The 20,628-nt window shown below is 39.4% G+C and overlaps 1 long non-coding RNA gene across 3 annotated transcripts in view; it reads left to right on the forward strand.

Moving 5' to 3' along the window:
* The window catches only part of LOC150020729 (uncharacterized), a 107,442-nt gene that overhangs the window by 45,700 nt on the left and 41,114 nt on the right, over positions 1-20,628 (forward strand). The window contains exons 4-5 of one of the 3 annotated variants that reach the window (XR_016510439.1): positions 6,969-7,231; positions 9,452-9,504. The exons of 1 other annotated variant lie outside the window; for it this stretch is intronic. This is a non-coding gene — a long non-coding RNA (uncharacterized LOC150020729). Of the gene's footprint in view, positions 1-6,968; positions 7,232-9,451; positions 10,250-20,628 lie in introns of those variants that run through there. One more of the 3 variants, XR_016510438.1, reaches the window with a different exon arrangement.

A 20,628-nucleotide genomic window follows, 5' to 3' on the forward strand; every position in this document is an offset into this window, starting at 1 on the left:
ACACATCATAATCATCTAAAATCAACAGTTTACCTTATGGTCACTTTTGTAAGTTTGGACAAATTTATAATGACATATATCTATCAATATAATAACATACCAAGTATTTTCACTGCCCTAAAGTCCTCTGTCCTCTGACTATTCATCATTTCCCCTGGCAGCTACCGATCTTTTAAATGTCTCCATTTTTGCCTTTGCAAGAGTATCATATAGTTGGAATCACAGAGTATGTAACCTTTTCAGATTGGCTTCTTTCACTTAGTAATATATATTGAAGTTTTCTCCATGTCTTTTCATAGATTGATAGCACATTTCTTTTTAGCATTGAATAATATCCCATTGTTTGGATGTACCATAGTTTATTCATTCACCTACTGAAGGACATCTTGATTGATTATAAGTTTTGGCAACTATGAAAATGATATAAACATTAGTATGCAGGTTTTTTGGGGGGACATAGGTTTCCAATCCTTTGGAAGTATCAAAGACTGTGATTGCTGGGTCATATGGGTAGAATATAACAAACTACCAAACTCTCTTCCAAAGTAGCTGTACCATTTAGCTCCCCCAACAGCAATGAATGGGAGTTCCTTTTGCTCCACATCCTTGTCAGCTTTTGGTGTTGTCAGTGTTCTGAATTTGACCTCAGGTATGTGGTGGTGTATCATTGTTTCAATTTGCATTTCCTGGACATATTATGTGGAACATCTTATGTGCCATCTGTCTATTTTCTTTGGTGAAGTGTTTGTTAAGGTCTTTGGCTCATTTTTTAATCTGGTTGTTTGTTTTCTTATATGGTTGAGTTTTAAAAATTCTTTGTATATTTTGCATAACAGTCCTTTATCAGATATGTGTTTGCAAATGTTGTCTCCTAGTCTGTAACTTATTGTTTTAATTCCCTTGAGATTGTATTTCTCAGAGCAGCAGCAGTTTATTATTATTATTTATTATTATTTTTGAAATGAAGTCCAGCTAATCAATTCTTTCTTTCATGGATTGTATCTTTGGTGTTATGTCTTAAAAGTCATCACCATATCTAAGGTCATTTAGGTGTTCTCCTATGCTATATTCTGAAAGTATAAAGCTTTTGGGAGTATATTCTCTTATGTTATACTCTGGGAGTATAAAGTTTTACATTTTTCGTTTATGTTTGTTACCAATTTTGAGTCAATTTTTGTGAAGGGTGTAAGGTTTGTGTCTAAATTCATTATTTTGCATGTGGATGTCCAGGTATTCTAGCACCATTTGTTGAAGAGATTGTCTTTGCTTCATTGTATTCCTTTGGTTATTTGCCAAAGATTAGTTGACTCTGTTTATGGGGCTTTATTTCTGGGCTCTCTGCTCTATTCCATTGATCTATTTGTGTGTTCTTTCACCAGTAACACACTGTCTTGATTACTGTGGCTTTGTAGTAATCCTTGATGTTGGGTAGTGTCTCTCCTCCAACTTTGTTCTTCCTTAATATTGGGTTCACTATTCTGGGTCTTTTGCCTCTCTGTGTAAGTGTTAGAATCAGTTTTTTGCTATCTATACAATAACTTGCTGGGATTTTGATTGGTATTGCATTGAATATATAGATCAAGTTTAGAAGAACTGATATCTTGACAATATCGAGTCTTCCTATTTATGAACATGGAATATCTCTCCATTTAGTTCTTTAATTTTGTTCATCAGTTTTGAAGTTTTTCCCATATAGATCTTATACATATTTTGTTAGATCTACGAGGTCTGTCTGGAAAAAGTCCAGTCATTGTTAATATAACAAGAATGGTTTGTGTGACATTGATGTAACCTGGCAGCCAAAGAGATTGGACTGGAATGTGCATGTGTGAACAGTGATGACTTCACTGTTCTAGCCAGTGGGGGCAATAGATGCCATTGAGTAAACATGTGTACTGTGTTGCCATTGCGTTCAAAATGACTGAGTGAGTAGAGCAACAAATCTACATCAGTTTTTGCATTGAGCTTGAATATTCCTCTGTGGAAACTATTTGGATGATTCAGAAGGTCACAACTATGGGCAAGTGGTGCTTGGCAGCTTCATCACAACATCATGCCCACTCAAGCACCATGTCTTGTGCAGCGTTTTTTGGTGAAACATCAAATCACCCAGGTGACTCAGCTCCCCTACAGCCCAGATTGGGTGCCTTGTGACGTCTGGCTTTTCCCAAAACAAAAATCACTTTTGAAAGGGAAGAGATTTCAGATCATTGATAAGATTCAGGAAATTATGATGAGGCAGCTGATGGCAATTGGGAGAACTGTGTGAGGTGCTGACTTTGAAGGGGATGAGGTGTCATTGTCCTATGTACAATGTTTCTTATATCTTGTATCTTCTTCAGTAAATGTCTCTACTTTTCATATTATGTGGCTGGATAACTTCTGGACAGACCTCGTATACCTAAGTATTTTATTTTGGGGGGTTCCTAATGTAAATGGTGTTATGTTTTTAATTTTAAATATACTTGTTCATTTTTAGTTTATAGGAAAGACACTGGCTTTTGTATACTAACCATGTATCCTGAACCACGCTTCTGTCTTGATCAGATATTTCTGAATGTTACCATGTGCTAGGCAGTTTGATGTATAATCCCTTCTCCAGAAGCTCAGAGTTTAAGGAGTAAGGTAGATAAATAAATATAAAAATTAAAACCATATGTTATTTTAAGGGATATATGAAAATGATTCTTTTCCCTGGACTTTGGTGGACTGGGAAAGACATTTTGGAGGAGTATGAAGTGAGTCTTAAAGAATGAGTCTTACACGAGTGGAAGAGCAAGGACATTGTAGAAAGAAGATAATAGAAGAAGAAATAAGATAGTTTTCCAGGAATCTATGGTGACTGAGTAGCAAGAGATGGAGCTGAAGAAGTAAATGGATTCATGCTATTTTGTTCCATGTTAAGGACATTGCTTTTTGTTCTATAGATCAATGTTTTTTTTTTTCCCCAAGTAACTAAGGAAACAGAATTTTTTTTCCAAATTAAATTTTGTTTGATACACAAATATAAAATTAGATTAAGAAGACATTTAACTAATATGCATTTATTTTATAAATTAAAACAATAAATATTCTGCCATTTGTTTGAATACAACATTGATGTCAGTGACAGTTGTGTCTTGTATTGGCTTCAGCTTTGCAATTCTGAGTTTTGTTTGTTGTAGAGTGGCAAGATAATTTTGATTCACAGAGATAAGTCGTTATGAATGGTGACTTTTAAAATGTTACTTGGGAATCTCAGGATGCTAATCTATAAAAAGAGATAGAAGAAAAGATTTGGTTTTTAGGTCTACATCAAAACGAAACTCTAGTTTGGGTGACTATGAGGATGATGGTGCCAACAACTAAAAATAAATATACCAGAGGGAAATTCCCAGGAAAAAATGAATTCAGCTTGTGACATTTTGTGTTTAAGGTGTTTTGTGTAAGAATATAGGAGCTTCCTTTAATTGTGGAAATAATTGGTTTATTCAAAATGAAATATGAAACATATTTTAGAGTTGTGTAACCTCATTATTTGCTGACCTCCTGTGTCCTCTTTTGATAAAATTTTAATGGTTTATTTAAGAAACTCTTCAGTTTGGGAAATTCAAGCAGCTGCTCAGCCTGTGTTTCAAAATTCTGCTGCTTCATCATCTCAGATTTCTTGACTTCTCTGCAGATGCATTCAGACCAATGTCATATTATATTTAGCAAAGTTAGAATAGTTCACAGGGACTTTTGTGTCCTCTGATTGCCGCACATATTTAAGGTAGGTCATGCCACCGCACTCCTCCCCCAGTGAAGTTGAATGAAAATGTACTTGTTTAATTAATGGCTTGTTATAGAGCAAAATATTCTTGATGTTTCCCTGCACTATGGCACCATCACCATCCACTTATTCATTTCCTTATTATTCATCCAGTGGAAATAGATGCTGGGTTCTTCCTTGATTTTGAAAGTAAATGATTATATTAAATTGCTAAGGCTGCTATAACAAAGAACCATAGACTGCGTGGCTTAAATAGCAGAAATTATTTCTCACAGTTCTGGAGGTTGGAAGTCCAAGATCAAGGCCTTAGATCAAGGTGAAGGTTTGCTTTGTTCTGAGGCTTCTGATCTTGGCTTGCAGATAGCTGTTGTCTTACTGCCCCTTCATATGTTTCTTTTTCTCTGTGAATGCACCTCCCTGATGTCTCTTTAAGTGTCCAAGTTTCCTCTTATAAGGACACCAGACATTATCTCCAAATATAGTCACATTCTGAAACACTGGGGGGTTAGGGCTGCAATGTGTGAATTTTGAGGGACACAATTCAACCCATAACAGTGATTAAATATTTTGCCTTGGGTTTTATAAAAAAATGCAAAACTGACCTCAATAGATTCAAGTTATCTCCATAGCATCATGACTTCTTCCATTTTCATCTATATTTTGATGGGACTCATAACCAATCTTTGCTTCTGTTATGGGAAAAAGGGAGGTAAATTTTTTTCTTCTGGAAGGTGTTATAGATAATGTAATACTTCTCAGCCTTTTTACTCTCGTAGAGAAGAGATGGTACATATGCATAACAAATGAATGTTTTACTAAGCTTGAGCTGTAGAATCTCTTATTCAAAACCTGTGTCTAAAGTCTTATCCCCCTAAGGATACTGTCTAAGCTACTTTAACAGAGATTGCAAAAATACCATGGAGGAGGAAGAGAGAAAATTTTTTTTCTCTCCTGTAAGAGCCCACAGTGAAGCAGTACAATATGGGATGGAAGCTCAGTCCACCCTCAAAATACAATCTTTATCTCTGTATAGGCATCCTTATTTTTTCTAGTGGTGATACTTTAACTGGGATCTCCAGCCCATCACAGTAGCAGCCATCTTAGATTGCTTTATAGTTCAGGCAGTGTGCCCCCGGGAAAAACACAGGTGAGGGCACTTTGGCCTGCACCACCTGGGAAATGCCAGAACCTGTGGACCCAGTGGACAGCAACAGACCACGTAGGAACACCACCGCCCCGCCCCCGTGCAGCTGATTCTCCAGGAAAGGCTGAGGTTGGTGGTCAGTGGCTACCACCAGTCCTTGCAGGCGACTGGCCCAGATAAATCCCTCCCATTGACCTGTGAAAGCAACCAAGGCTCCACTACAAGAGGAGGGTATACTCAACCCACATGAAGGGCACATTTTGAGTAGCCAGCTTGGGTGATAGGGGAAGCTGTGCCACTGGACCCTATAGGACACCTACTGCATTAAGCCATACTACCAAGACACGGAGTCAAAGCAGATCTACTTAATACATAGAAATAAGCACAGGGAGGCTGCCAAAATGAGGAGACAAAGAAACATAGCCCAAATGAAAGAACAGATCAAAAACTCCAGAAAAGAGCTAAATGAAATGGAGACAAGTAACCTGTAGGTACAGAGTTCAAAACACTAGTTATAAGGATGCTCAAGGACTTAGTGAGGTCCTCAACAGCATAAAAAAGATCCAGTCAGAAACAAAGGATACACTAGTTGAAATAAAGAACAATTTACAGGGAGACAACAGGAGAGTGGATGAAGGCAAGAATCAAATTAACAGTATGGAATGTAAGGAAGAAGAAAAAAAACAAAACAGGCAATGAGAACATCAAGAAGAAAAAAGAATCCAAAAAAAAAAAAGAGGATAATAGAAGCAGTCTCTGGGACAACTTCAAGAGGTCCAACATTCACATCATAAGGCTGCCAGGAGAAGAGGAAGAGCAAGAAATTGGTAACTTACTTGAAAAAAATAATGAAAGGAAACCTCCCTAATTTGGTGAAGGAAATAGACATACAAGACCAGGAAGTACAGAGAGTCCCAGAGAAGTTGGACCAAAAGGGGACCACTCCAAGACATATCATAATTAAAATGGGCAAAAGTTAAAGATAAAGAGAGAATCTTAAAAGCAGCAAGAGGAAAGAAGTTAGTTACTTACAGGGGAATTCCCATAAGACTCTCAGTTGATTTCTTAAAAGAAACTTTGCAGGCTAGAAGAGATTGGCAAGAAATATTCAAAGTCATGAAAAGTAGGGACCTACACCCAAGATTGCTCTATCCAGCAAAGCTATTATTTAGAATCAGAGGGCAGATAAAGAGCTTCCCAGACAAGAAAAACTAAAGGAGTTCATCACCAAACCATTATTATGTAAAATGTTAAAGGGACTTATTTAAGAAAAAGAATATCAAAACTATGAACAGTAAAATGGCAAATAATACAAATCTATCAACAATAGAATCTAAAAAACAAGCTAAGCAAACAAGGACAGAGACAGAATCATGGATACAGAGAGCATTTTGATGGTTGTCAGACGGGAGGGGGTGTATGGAGGGATGGGTGAAGAGGTGAGGGGATTAAGAAGTACAAATAGGTAGTTACAGAACAGCCATGGGGATGTAAAGTACAGTATAGGAAATAGAATAGCTGAAGTACTTATACACATGATCCATGGACATGAGCAATGGCGGGGAATTGCTTGAAGGAGGGGAGTGCTGGATGGAGAGAGTGCAAAGAGGGAAAAATCAGGACAACTGTAATAGCATAATCAATAAAATATAATTAAAAAACAGTGTAGAATTGCGAAGAGTAAAAGGTTTTAAAAAATCAATAGACATTTTGCTACATCAGAAATTCCTAAATTCTTTTGGTTCATGGTGTTATCAGGGTCTTATTAATTCTTTTCACAACACCCCTTAGCCAAAAGAAATAACTAACAATTCAATTTACTAGGTTATTAGGTTCAAGCACTCTAATATAAGTATTTACGTTTTCACCACCAAGTAGCTATTTGGAAAGCAAAAATACATACATAAAGGAATAGTAATATTTAGTTTCATTTTTGAAGAAATGCAATTAGTAACAGGATGCATGTGCCTCTTGGGCACTGTCCCCCCTGACCAACCTTGGAATGCCTGGACACTATCACTCTCATTTCCTGTCCCTCAATGATTTTCATGAGGTATTTGCTTTTTATTGCAGCAAATGTGGAAAGCCCAGCTTTGCAAAGAAAAGAATGTCACTGAAAGGAATGTAGCAGGACCTAATGAAACTGAATCGTCTCGAGGTAGTAGTGGTTTCAGACGGACGCTGCTGTGCTATCCTTGAAAATCTAAAATTTCCTGTTGGGTTTCCTGAGTTCCCTGTGGCACCTGGAGCACCCAGGCCACAATTTGGGAACTGCAGTGCTGGAAGGAAGAGAAAAAAAAAACCACACTCTATATCAGGAGCCCAACTACAATATGGTACGTAGATATGTAGTCATTTAAGTATCCCATAAGGCAGCGTTCATAATTTTTTGGTTTGTTTAGTATCTGAATCCCATTTCTGTATTTAGAAAATTTGAAGTGTATAGTTCTAGGGTGGCAGAGTTTAACTTCCATTGTAGACTCTGAACAGACATGCAGCCTAATTTCTAATCTCTCTTGAGCGAAGGCCGTGGTTCCTGGGCTCAACAATCAGACCTGTATGTCTCGGATTTTGAGTCAGAAACTATTGATTGCTGCAAAGGCTCAGAAACGTTGGGGACATCTCTCTGGCTGTGTGGTGTCAATGTGCACACTGGCAACAAAGGCAATGGTTGGGCCAGTGTCAGTGCTGGCAATGTGGATGGACTTGGCAGTGACCTTAACATGTGGTTGTGTCCTCATGAAACTGGTTCTGTGGCATGATATTGGCTGTGGGTTGGGTGGTGGAGCCTCCCTTTTATCTGCCCATTCTGAGTCTCTAGTCTTTCTCAGGATGGGGACAACCAGATAGCTTTCCAATAAATTTCTTCTTTTGTTAAAAATCAGCCCAACTTACCCTGAAAGGTGGGACAAATAAAAATAAGTATGACCAAAGATTTCCAAAACCAAAAGAGAGGCAAGATTTTAGAGCGTATATTGCACTGACTTCTCCGGATAGAACAAGGGTCTGAGAAAGTGTGGAGACGTGCTTTCTGAAAGCTCTGGGAGGTAGAAAACGTTAGAGAACCAGTCCTTGAAGCTGAAAGAGCTATTTAAGAAGGTTTAGAGTATGGACAGATTTGAGAGTGGGGGAAGACTTAGACATTTAGCACAGACTGTATCAAGCGTTAGTAGGTGAATTTCAAAATGACACACTTGTACCAAGTAGGAAGTTTGTAAAGTACACGTTGTTAGAGATTATACTGAGAAAATCCACAAACCCCTGGGAAAGTTAAGATGGTTCACTAAAGGGGAGCTGGCCAGGACAGCAATACATGGAAATCATGTCTGTGATAAATGTTAGGTTGATGAGAGCATGAATTTTAGGTAAAATGATCTAAGTAGGTGAAATAAGGATGGATAAGATATATGTGGATGATGGATGTTTTTGGCAAACTGAGAAGTCATTATATTTAAATAGTGGGGCAAGAGTAGGTTTACAGTTGTTCACATGGAAAATAATACAATAATTAATTAATAAATAATACAAGAATAAAGTCTGTGTTTTGTGTACTCACAACTCTAAACTTACTTCTGCTCCTCACTGTGCATTTGTCGCTAGCTGACACTTCATAAGGCCAAATCTAGAGCGGTGTGTTAGAAAGCTTGATACCTAGCTTTGAAACCAAGGGAAAGGAAAGCAGAGTCTACCTGCATCTACTTAAGAAGCAGGTGAAATGCTTGAAACTCAGGTGGGCCTGTGTGAAAGATAAAAGAAACAGTATCAGGAAATGGAATCCTAGAAGTAAGTATGTTTGTTGCTGAAGAAAAAGTTGCAATAGAAAAAATTGTTCTGCTGTTTTGAAGTAACACAGGATCCTCAAGATGAAGAAGCAGGCGTGGAGTAACACCCACCAGAAGACATGAATTTTTTCTTGCTTCAATGGACTAGAATAGGATATGCATTTGTAAACTCCATAAAATAAACTGAGTCCATATTTTTGAAATTTGCAAGTTGTTTGGCTCCCATGAGATGAAGCAATTTCAGATGTGACTCATTTTATCCCTTGATAAGTGAAATCATGATGCCATGTCCTCATGCCTTTGTCAGGTACACACAGGCTTGTGGGAAGTCCATGCTCTTAGGAAAGCTATGTGGTGGGTGTATTTGGGACAAAATCCTCTCACATATTAGGCAACATTATAATTCATATTACTTATTCAAAAATAATTGCTGATCATAGCAGTGCTATTAAAGGCGTTTGTGTATCTTGAATGTGAAATCATTTCTCAAACTCAGTTTCAAAACAATTGCCCAAGTTGTTTTAATTATGGTTTAGTGTTCTAACCTATTCACCCATCTTGTTGACCTATATGCTCTGTGTAAACTGTCCTATCTGTTATTTTAAAACAAGTACTTGTACACAAAGTCTCTCTATCATGAAAAGAAAGTAGTTCCATCCTTATCATACTATTAGGGGAATGTAATGCTTTTATACTCTTGAGATTATGAGACATGTGGCTTTAGGTTGTGAGTTTGGATCAAGATTTAATATTGGGATTCATTTTTCCTTCCAGAACGGTCAGAGACAGAGAGGGAAAGCAGCAGACTAGGAAAGAGCCCCTGGAAGGTAAAAGAAGTTATCTGATTGAAAGTGTATGCTGATGCCATCAGTCACCCCATGCACACGAGTCATCCTCTGGGCAGTTGGCACAAAATATTTCAGAGAATCATCCTTATACACTTAGCATATGGATGTGGGCAGAACCTTCACCTCTGATAACAACCTGCATTTTTATTTTATTTTATTTTTAAAAATACTTTGTTCATTTGTTTTTAGAGAGAGGGGAAGGGAAGGGGAAAGATAGGGAGAGAAACATCAATGTTTGGTTGCCTCTCACGTGGCCCCAACCGGGGACCTGGCCCACAACCCAGGCATGTGTCCTGACTGGGAATTGAACCGGCAACCTTTTGGTTCACAGGCCAGCACTCAATCCACTGAGCCACGCCAGCCAGGGCACAGCCTACATTTTTAATATTACATCCTACAATTTCCTCCCACTACCACCCTGTGGAGTACCTCATGATTCTCTTTCCACGTCAGGACTTTTTAAGACTTCGTCCTTTTCTCCTGTTCCTGTTTCTTTGACAAAATCTTTAGTCTTTGTCCTCTTTAGTATGGATTTATTCTGTCATTTGTGTCCTCGACAGTGCTTGGTTCATAAATCTGTAAAAATATAGAGTCTGTGGTCACTATACTACTTCTGTTTTTTATTTTCACCACATGAGCAGAGTCTGTTGCTTAGACATCTTTGTTCCTGCCACACTGCAGGGATACTCAAAATGCTCTCAAATCTCAAATGGCTTCCTATACATCACTGTACATTTGATCGAACTTACTGTCCAGAACGCTTTAAGAGTGAATGCATGTCTGTCTTGATTTTTCAGTCGTATAGTGATGTGTTGTGTGAGACGGCCACTTAAATTCACTGGGCATTTTGTTTCCTCTATTAAAAGTTGCATTTTCCCAGCTGATGTCTAAGAGGCCTTTCCGTCTCCTGTCCTTAGTCTGTAGTTCAGCTCTTTCAGTGTAACCTTGGGCACGTTATATAATCTCTTTGTTACATGAAGAAAATACTTCTAAATCCCAAAGGTGGTTGTGAGGATTACATGAGATAAGATCTGGAATGAACTTAGATTGGTTCAGTAAACATATGTTTAGTGAGCACCTGCCTACGGGCCAGGCATTGTGCTAGGTATTGGGGCTGTAGACATGACTGGGACACTGTCTTGACACTGGGGAAGTTATGATCCTCAGGCCTTGCCTGGAACATAATACGGACTCAGCAACTGTTCATTCTCTCTCCTTTCTCTGCCTGGCCTATCAGTTATTTAACCCTGGGATTTGGAATGGAATGAGGAGAGAGCTTTATATTTTATATTGTTTTTCACATGATATTAAAATACAGTGGTGAACCTTACTTCAAGGCCTGAAGCTCAAGTTCATGTCATTCTTTAATAGTGAAAGGGATGACATAATTTGGAAGTAACGAGGTCAGACAAGAACAGCCCTAGATCAGATGGGAGTTGTGTGCTTCAGAAGAAGAATGTTGTGGGAGTAACTGGTCCAACATTCTCTCAGCCTGGGAACAGCATTTAAGATGTCCTTATCTTATAAAGAAAAAAATAATTTCTGGTTTATTAGCAGAGAAACAAAGTAAACACAGTGGTTAATTTTCCTAATGGAGTGATTTTATATATACATGCAATAGAACAATTGCTTAAGAAGATTATGCTGTTTTTCCAAACAAGCCACCCAGTGGGTTCGGCCTCCAGGAAACCTGCCTACACCTTTTGAAGATTTGTACTGGCCCTTCAGCTTTGACACTTGCATCCTGCCCGCTTCACTTCACCTCATTTAGTGCCATGTCTCTGTGTCAATCATTTATATACATCGAAGTTGGGGTCACACACTGGACTATTTGCTGAAAGTGAATAATCTGACAATTTTTTCACAACAATGTACTTAACTACTTATAATTTTTAAAATACCAAGATGAGAAAGTCAGAAAATGCTGGGCTTTTTAAACAAGATTTTAGTTGTTTTTTAGAGAGGAAGGGAGGGAGAGAGGAAGAGAAATATCAATATGTGAGGAAATCATCCATCAGTTGAGTCTCTTATGCCCCCAACCGGGGATCTGGCCTGCAACCCAGGCATGTGTCATGACTGGGAATGTAACCAGTGACCTTTTGGTTTGCAGGCCAGAACTCAACCCACTGAGCCACACCAGCCAGGACTGGACTTTTTTTTTTTTTTTTTAAAGCATCAACTACTTATCTGTTGTTGTGGAGTTTGGCTGAGTGCATTCATATAGTGAGTTATAAAAATAAGGAGTGATAGACAATGAACTATCAAAGTAAGGGAAAGAATTCTCAGTAGAGGAAAAAGAATCTTCAAAAGCATTGAAGTAAAAGGAGTGTTCAGGGTGTCAAGAGTGTATTTCGATTTCAAGGTGGGCAATGGTGCTGGCATGATTGGTATGCCTGCATGTAAATTGTCCTTTCCTAGTTCCCAGGAGCTGTGACAGTGTTCTCTGTGTGGGAGCCCCTGAAGTGTTTTAGGGAGGATAATGAAAGTCCTGTTTTTGTATTAGCATATGGTCAGTCTGCCACTTGCGTCGATGCCTACAAGGCCTCTGAGAGTGCTACGGGGGTCGGCGAGGACTTCCAGAGTTCCAGGTCCAGGTACCTTTCATGGTCTCCAGCTTCAGCATATAGGACGTAGAGGCCTAACTCTGGAGCAATGCGGGCATTTAGGATGTGTAGCTGGAGGAGACTCTGCGGACTTGGTGGAAAAGCATAAGGACTGTCCTGGAGCCTTGGCAAGGGATGCTGCAGTTGTACAGACAGACGAACTGTGTACGGACAGACGAAATGTGCTTGCAGCACTTTTCTCCATTTGCCGCAGGAGGATTCTGTCTCCTTGCAAACAGCATGCACTGAGTAGCATGTCAGATGACACCAGCGCAAACTTGATTCTTTAACAGAAAGCCCGAACTTTTAGTCTCCCATCCTTAGTCTGTAATTCAGGTTTCTTCGGAGAATTGAAGTCATTATTTGTTACCCATTCTAGACCTACCATATTAAAGGAAGAAGCAGAGGAAGTCTCTCAGGTACATGTGAGCAATGGCAGCATCCCAACACCTGCTCCCATTCTATTGAGAAGCAAGAACGTCGTATGGAAAGTTGACCTCAGCTCAAGAGTTGGGCACGTGTTGCCTAAAAGAAATGCTGTTTTCTTGATGGCGATTAGAAGTGTATCTCTGAAACTGGTGCAGAATGATACTAAGTGTCAACTGTGGTTGAAAAATCAATTTAAAATTAAAGTTTGGTCACAGGTAGTTAAGGGAAAAATAAAGGTCGGTTGGCAGACAGTTTGCCTGGGGCTCTCCCCAGGCAGCTGACTACTAACTTTCAACAGCTCGGCTAATTCCCTTGCCATCAGCTGGTGAAGGCGGGGTCCTCATAGATGCCCTGCCCTGGGTAAAGTGCATCTCAGGAAAGGGCTGCTATTGAATCTTCCAGGACCAAGCCTGCATGTGCTGTTCTCCATGAGAACGCACCCAGCAAAAACTGGAACCAAGAGGCTGTAAACGTAGGGATGACACGGGGACCTGACTAGTCGTTGGGAAAAACTCTAGAACTGGCCAAACTATAGAGTCAAGAATAACCACGGAAAAGTCTGCCTCCACTAAGTGCTTTCTCCTTTGACGCAGAAGCAGGAATTGGAAAGGCGGGGAAGAGCCAGCAAGGCTGAAGATAAGCGTATGTGAGGTGAGTTACGTTGGTGGCTTCTGTTCTCTAAGTGGCGCAGGAAGCCAGGACAGCCGCTAAGAATGAGGGAGGGAGGAAGCGGGTAGGTGCTGTGCTGTAGATACTGTCCCTGCTGCTGTAGCTGAGGACAGATTCTAACTGTCCCGTTTTCTTTGTGTTACTTCTTCAGAATTCAACGTCCGGAGCAACAGCATCGGATGGGGGAAGTGGAGCCACTTGCTTGTTCTGTGACTGCAGGCAGGGTAGGGCTGAAGATGATGGCAAGGAGGCAACACTCTGTTTACGGCATGCTCTATCCGCGGTGGGAGGCAGGATGCTCCCGTCCTGGCTACCCTGTGCCCGTCCTTACTGTACTTACAGTTATGAGAAAGACTGTTCCGCTTAATGTAATACCTGAGAAGTGAACTCATCCTCTTCCTGATGACAAAAGAATCCTGATTCGCTTCACTTGGTTCCAGATTCAGTGGTTCAATGTTTCCCTTTATGAACCTGGACAGGGAAATGCTGCCATTATTTATAACATATAACAACCTTTGAAAATCGTAGGGCTTCCATTGCCTCTACAAATGAGCTTCAGGGATTTAGAACCTTTGCAGTAAATAAAGCAGCAGCGTATTTATTTCTTAATATGATAATGTACCTCTGACCTCATTTCCAACTAATTTTCCTCTTTGTATTTTTACCCAGCTTTTTGCCTATAGAAAAAAAGGCACAGTTGAAAATTCAATGTTGAGGTAAAAACATTTTTAAAAAATTAGCCCTGGCTGGCGTGGCTCGGTGGATTGAGCAGCAGCCTGTGAACTGAAAGGTTGCCGGTTCGATTCCCAGCCAGGGCACATGCCTGGCTTTTGGGCCAGGTTGTCAGTTTGAGGTGTGCGAGAGGCAACCGTATATTGATGTTTCTCTCCCTCCCTTTCTCCCTCCCTTCCCTCCCCTCTCTCTGAAAATAAATAAAATATTTAAAAATAAGTTAAATCATGGTATAACCTGAGGATTAGTAAGCTTCTGTGAATATAAATACAAAGTTTCAGATCACCAAAACACACCAGTTCTCCCTGTTTTTTCCTCTATGGACTTGTTTTATGTGTTGACATTTTCTAATCTACTCTTAAGTGTGATCCTTACATAGCACAATTGTGGTATGACAAACACGAGAGGCTAAAATGTTTCAGAGAAACTTTCTAAATGGTCAGAGTGAATGCTTGCCTTTCCCCCTGTGCTTCCAACACGGGGGCTGGCAAGCCCCGGACACATCGTTAGAACTAGTGATTTTCTCTGTGCTGTCCTCATCATTAAATCACAGGGGCTTTGGGTTGGTTGCTTGTTTATTTCCTGTCACAGTCTGGCAAGCTGAAGTTAAATGCCTATAATTTAGACTCACATTTCTCTAGACTGCTCAGACTCTATCTAGACCAGGACACCAGTAAAGGTTTACACAACCCACTTTTTGGAATTTTCTCTATCACCTTGGTTATCAGTGTTGAAAGCCAAAGGCAAATGCTCTTAACAGAAGTGCTCAACAGGCTTCTTGGGGCTTTAGGAATAGAAATGGCTTTGTTTATGAGCCGTTATTCTTAGAGATCAGAGTGGTCATGCAATCTTTTTTCCCTCGTCTTTAATGTAGAATAACACTGCTCCATACCATTTCATAATATTCAAGGACTTACTGATTACAACGATTATAAAACTTTATTAGTGTATCAGTAATTCATATTAACATCATAAGTTAATAATTCTGCAGTTCAGATTGTTTTGTGTCTTACTTGTTTGCATTGCTGTGTTGGAGTTCTCACGATTTACATCCCCTTTAGTGATGCAGCAGCCCTGGAAACTGCTGCTCAGACGTCCCGCTGTGCTGTGTGGGGTGCGTGGGGAGCCCCAGCTTCCGGCCTCTCAATCTGTCTTTGCCTCTTCAGCAGGGACACACTTCCCACAGGCTGCTTTCAGCTACTTACTGTGGCAGGCACACGAAGGGGAGTAGATTCTTGCAAAGAGCAGGTTTCCTCGACAGAGCACCTTTGGTTTGGGGATGCCCCAAAGGCCTGGATGAAGCACCTTAGAATGGTTCTGCAGTCCGAGTCTCTACCTGTCCATTCCTTCTTCACTTCCTCTCGCCTTCACGCAGTCAGATCTGCATCGAGGTCTGACCGCTTGACTCACCTCCTCTCCCCACTTCCATTTTCCCTCTAACACGTGTTTTAAACACATCCCTTGCGTGTTTAATCCCATATCGCTATCTACTTATTTTAGAATGTCTTTCAAATTGTTTTACCACTTATAGTTTCCAAAGTTCCCATCTCTAAAGGTTTTTGGATTGTTTTATTTCATATCTTTTTAAAATTTATTTTTTATTATAGTTGGCATACAGTATTATATTAATTTCATGCATATAACATAGGCATTCAACATCAAAGTGACCACTTCTTCTGTTTGCTGCATCTGCTAATTCTCTTCATGGTGGTTCATTCTTCCTGCATAGTGTGATTTTTTTATGGAGACCTACTTGCAGTAAAAACGGTCGAGGGGCTCTGTGATTCTTAGGTTATGAATGTAAAGTATCAGTTTTGAGTTTTCTTGTGAATGAACTCGAGCTCAAGTCCACTGGTCTGCATGGGTTATAATATTAATTTTATGGCTTGTGCATTTTGCATTAAACAAATGGTTTAAATTTGTACTTGTATGGCAAGATTTTTCCTTTTACTTTAGTTAGGTAGATGATTTTTCTAGATTTATTTTTGTTTGAACTACGAAGTTCTTTGTGTTTCTGTTATTTGGGGGCTCACTCCCAGCTCCTCTACTCTAGACCCCTGAAGCCACACCTTTATTCTCTCCTAGATTCCAAGGGCAGTTTTTATTTTTGCTTCTGGAAAGAAAATACTTTTCTTCTTTAGAGCAGAGCTATTAAAACAAATTAATTTTATTTTGTCCACCATTTCTATGTGTTTGTATTCATGCTTGTTCTCGTACATGTCAGATCAGTCTATCATGTCTCTGTGTATCTGGGTAGGATTGTGTAGCATTGATTATTATCTGCTGAGTAATTGCTACACACTCAGTGTACATTCAATATTGCGCGTACTCCTTCTATCAGCTTCATTTAACCTTTTAAATTACCTGTCTTATCCTATCTCCCTTGAGTAGTTTCTAAACTCCTTGGGTGAAGGTACAATGTTTTATTCTTTATGTATTCTGTCTCATCAAAAAGATCTACTCTAATAAATGTTCAATGAATGTTTTAAAGATTCACTTTTAAACTGTATAAAACAAAAAGAATTTGTGAGGTGACTCCATGGGAAGTTTTAAAAATGTGCATTAACTATTGAAAAATGCTATCTCTTGCCAAAACAGGATTCTGGCTTTGGAATGAAAGTGAGGAGGTTTTATTTGTACTTTGTGAGGGTTGAGAATGTATTAAAGAATATCTTATTAATGTGAATCATGCCATTAAGGTCACATGAGCAACAAGGTTATGTCTATACTCTGTTTTGCATTGTCTTAAAGTAAATTAAAACAAAAAATCTAGTCATTGCTATAGCTATCAGTCAAGCAGGTAAAACCAGACTGTACCGTGTCTTAGCTGCACTCTGAAGCTGTCCTTTCTGTATTTGCTTCTCTGTCATAACCTTGGGGAGATGCCTGTGGGAACATTTTTAGCCATTTTGCTGCATGGGCAACCCCAAAAGGGAGAAATGTTAAATTTCAATGGGACGACCTTGACCAGTGGAGGCTGGAAGAGTAGAGGAATCATCTCCTCTTTCATCCCTTGGGTGAGCTACTCTGAATCACATTCTACACAGTTTCTCAGAGGCTAGCAGGATCAAGGCCCAGTTGCTCACAGCAAAGACCAGTTTGATGCAATAGTAGTTTCCCCTTTATCCATGGTTTGCTTTCCATGCTTTTAGTTACCCGAGTCAATCGCCATCTGAAAATATTAAAGAGAAAATTCTGTAACCAAAAAATTCATAAATTTTCATTGGCCGCTGTTCTGCGTAGTGTGATGAAATCTCGCACCATTTGGATGTGTCTCACCCAACTGAAATCATGTGGATTCAACTGATAATTGAATCAATATTTTGGTATCCAGGGTGTATAGACCAGATGGCTAGCTAACAAGTCCTGCAGAATTCTCCTTGAAATAAACTCATTCTCCCTTGACTGATAAACCAATATGTGACAAAAAGACATTCAGGAGTTGAAGCCAAAGGGGATAAAATGTTCCGTAGGGGCTTTAATTCTAGAAGTTTTTTCTGTCTTCACTGAATTTCTTAAAGTGCATATCTCCATAAGCTGGGGAAGTTTTAGTGTGTCGCTTTCTTTTCTTTTTTTAAAAATTATTATTATTTTATGTTTAGCACAGTCTTAACATTACTATTTCTGATTGTTTTTCTGCTACAGTTGTCCCATTTTTCCTCCATCGCCCCCCCCCCCCAGCTCTCCCCTTCTCCCACAGTCATTCCCCACCCCGTTGTCAATGTCCACGGGTCATTTATACATGTTCTTTGACTAGACCGTTCCCCTACTTACCCCCCCTCCTTTCCCTCCCCTCTCCCCACTGATAACTATTATTCTGCTCCTTGTTCTATTTAGTTCTTTTGTTTATGTTGTTCCTTTGTCTCCTGTATTAGGTGATATCATATGGTATTTTTCTTTCTTTGCCTGGCTTATTTCACTAAGCATAATTCTCTCTAGTTCCATCCATGTTGTTGCAAATGGCAGGAGTTCTTTCTTTCTACTGCATAGTATTCCATTGTGTAAATGTACCACAATTTTTTAATCCACTCATCTACAGATGGGCACTTAGGCTGTTCCCAGCACTTGGCTATTGTAAACAGTGCTGCTATGAACATAGGGGTGCATAAGTTCTTTTGAATTGGTGTTTCAGGATTCTTCAGGTATACATAATCCTACCAGTGGAACCGTAGGTTCAAAAGGCAGTTCTATTTTTAGTTTTTTGAGGAAATTCCATACTGTTTTCCATAGTGGCTGCCCCAGTCTGCATTCCCACCAACACTGCACTAGGGTTCCTTTTTCTCCACATCCTCGTCAGCACTTGTTGTTTGTTGATTTGTTGATGATGGCCATTCTGACAGGTGTAAAGTGGTATCTCATTGTGGTTTTTATTTGCATCTCTCTGATGGCTAGTGATGTTGAGCATTTTTTCATGTGTCTATGGACCCCTCTGTGTATCTTCCTTGGAGAAGTGTTTGTTCCAGTCCTTTGCCCATTTTTTAATTGGGCTGTCTGTCTTCTTGGTGTTGAGATGTGTAAGTTCTTTATATATTTTGGAGATCAATCCCTTGTCTGAGATGTCACTGGCAAATACGTTTTCCCATATGGTTGGTTCCTGTTTCATCTTGCTGATGTTTTCTTTTGCTGAGCAGAAACTCTATAATTTTATGTAGTCCCATTTGTTTTTTCTTTCCTTTATTTCCCTTGCCTTAGGAGATGTATCAGTGAAAATATTGCTATGTAGAATATCTAAAATTTTCCTGCCTATGTTTTCCTCTAGGACTTTTATGGTGTCATGGCTTACATTTAAGTCTTTGATCCATCTTGAGTTTATCCTGGTGTGTGGTGTAAGTTGGTGGTCTAGTTTCATTTTTTTGCATTTCCCTGTCCAGTTCTCCCAGCACCATTTTTTGAAGAGGCTCTTCTCACTCCATTTTATGATCCTCCCCTCTTTGTTGAATATTAGTTGATCATATAGACCTGGGTTTATTTCTGGGCTCTCTATTCTGTTCCATTGATCTATATGTCTGTTTTTATGCCAGTACCAGACTGTCTTGATCACAGCGGCTTTGTAGTACAGTTTGATGTCAGGTATTGTGATTCCTCCTTACTGTGTTCTTCTGTCTCAAGATTGCTTTGGCTATTCAGGGTCTTTTTTGGTTCCATATAAATTTTTGAGGTATTCTTTCTAGGTCTGTGAAATATGTCACTGGTATTTTAATAGGGACTGCGTTGAATCTGTAAATTGTTTTGTGTAGTACGGACATTTTAATGATGTTGATTCTTCCCAACCATGAACATGGTATTTGCTTCCATTGTTTGTATCTTCCTTAATTTTCTTCTTCAGTGTTATGTAGTTTTCTGAGTACATATCTTTTATCTCTTTGGTTAAGTTTACTCCTAGGTACTTTATTTTTCTTGTTGCTATAGTAAATGGTATTTTTTTTTTTTTTAGTTTCTATCTCTGATATTTTTTTCTTTTCTTTGAATACGCTTTATTGATTATGCTGTTACAGTTGTCCCAATTTCTTTTCCCTTTGTTCCACTCCATCCAGTAACCCCCTCCCCCCCAGACGACGCCCCCCTTAGTCCTTGCCCATTGGTTGTACATATAGTTCTTTTCAACATCTTCCTATCTACTCCACTCCCTCCTACTATGCTTCTTAGTTCCTGTATCATTTCCCTCCCTTTCCCCCCTTCCCCCTCCCTGTTAACTCCCCCCCCGAAATGTTCCCCATACCTGTAATTCTTTTCCCACTCTCATGGCCTACTTAGTTTGCCTTTGTTTTGATTCCCTAGCTTCTGTTGTTGGTTGTTGTAATACAGTTTTCATTTTAATGTTCATAGTTTTGATCCTCTTTCTCCTAAACAAGTCCCTTTAACATTTCATATAACAGTGGTTTGGATCTGATGAACTCCTTCAGTTTTACTTTGTACTAGAAGCACTTCCTCTGCCCTTCTATTCTGAATGACAGCTTCGCTGGATAGAGTAACCATGGCTGTAGGTTTTTGATTTTCATTACTTTGAATATTTCTTGCCAGTCCCTTCTTGCCTGCAGAGTCTCCTTTAAGAAATCAGCTGATAGTGTAATTGGGACCCCTTTGCACATAATTCTCTTCTTCTCTCTTGCTGCTTTTAAGATTCTCTCTTTATCCTTAATTTTTGACATTTTGATTATAATGTGTCTTGGTGTGGTTCTCCCTGGGTCCAGTTTATTTGGAACTCTCTGTGCTTCCTGGACCTGTAAGTCTATTTCCTTCCCCAAGTTAGGGAAGTTCTGCTTCATTATTTTTTTACATAATTTTTCAATTTCTAGTTCTTACTCTTCACCTTCTGGCACCTCTATGATTTGGATGTTGTTCCGCTTATAGCTGTCCTATAGATTTCTGAGCCTCTCCTCATTTTCTTCACTTTTTGTGTTCTCTTTCTGCAGTGGTTGACTGTTTGTTCCTTCCTGTGTCCCAATTTGTTGATTTGATCCCTGATTTTCTTTCCCTCACTACTAGTTTCATATGTGCTTTTATTCATTTCAGCAGGGCTAGCCTACATTCCTTCCTCGTCTTGTTTAAGAGCTGCTGTTAGGTCTGTAATCATTCATATAACCAAAGCTCTGAACTGTGCCTCAGAAAGATTTCCTATCTGCTGATTTGTTAGATTAGATATTTGCTGTCTGGTCAGCTGCGTGATTGG

Source organism: Furipterus horrens, unplaced genomic scaffold, assembly GCF_987537825.1.
Source record: "Furipterus horrens unplaced genomic scaffold, mFurHor1.1.pri manual_scaffold_1, whole genome shotgun sequence".
Classification (NCBI taxonomy): Eukaryota; Metazoa; Chordata; class Mammalia; order Chiroptera; family Furipteridae; genus Furipterus; species Furipterus horrens.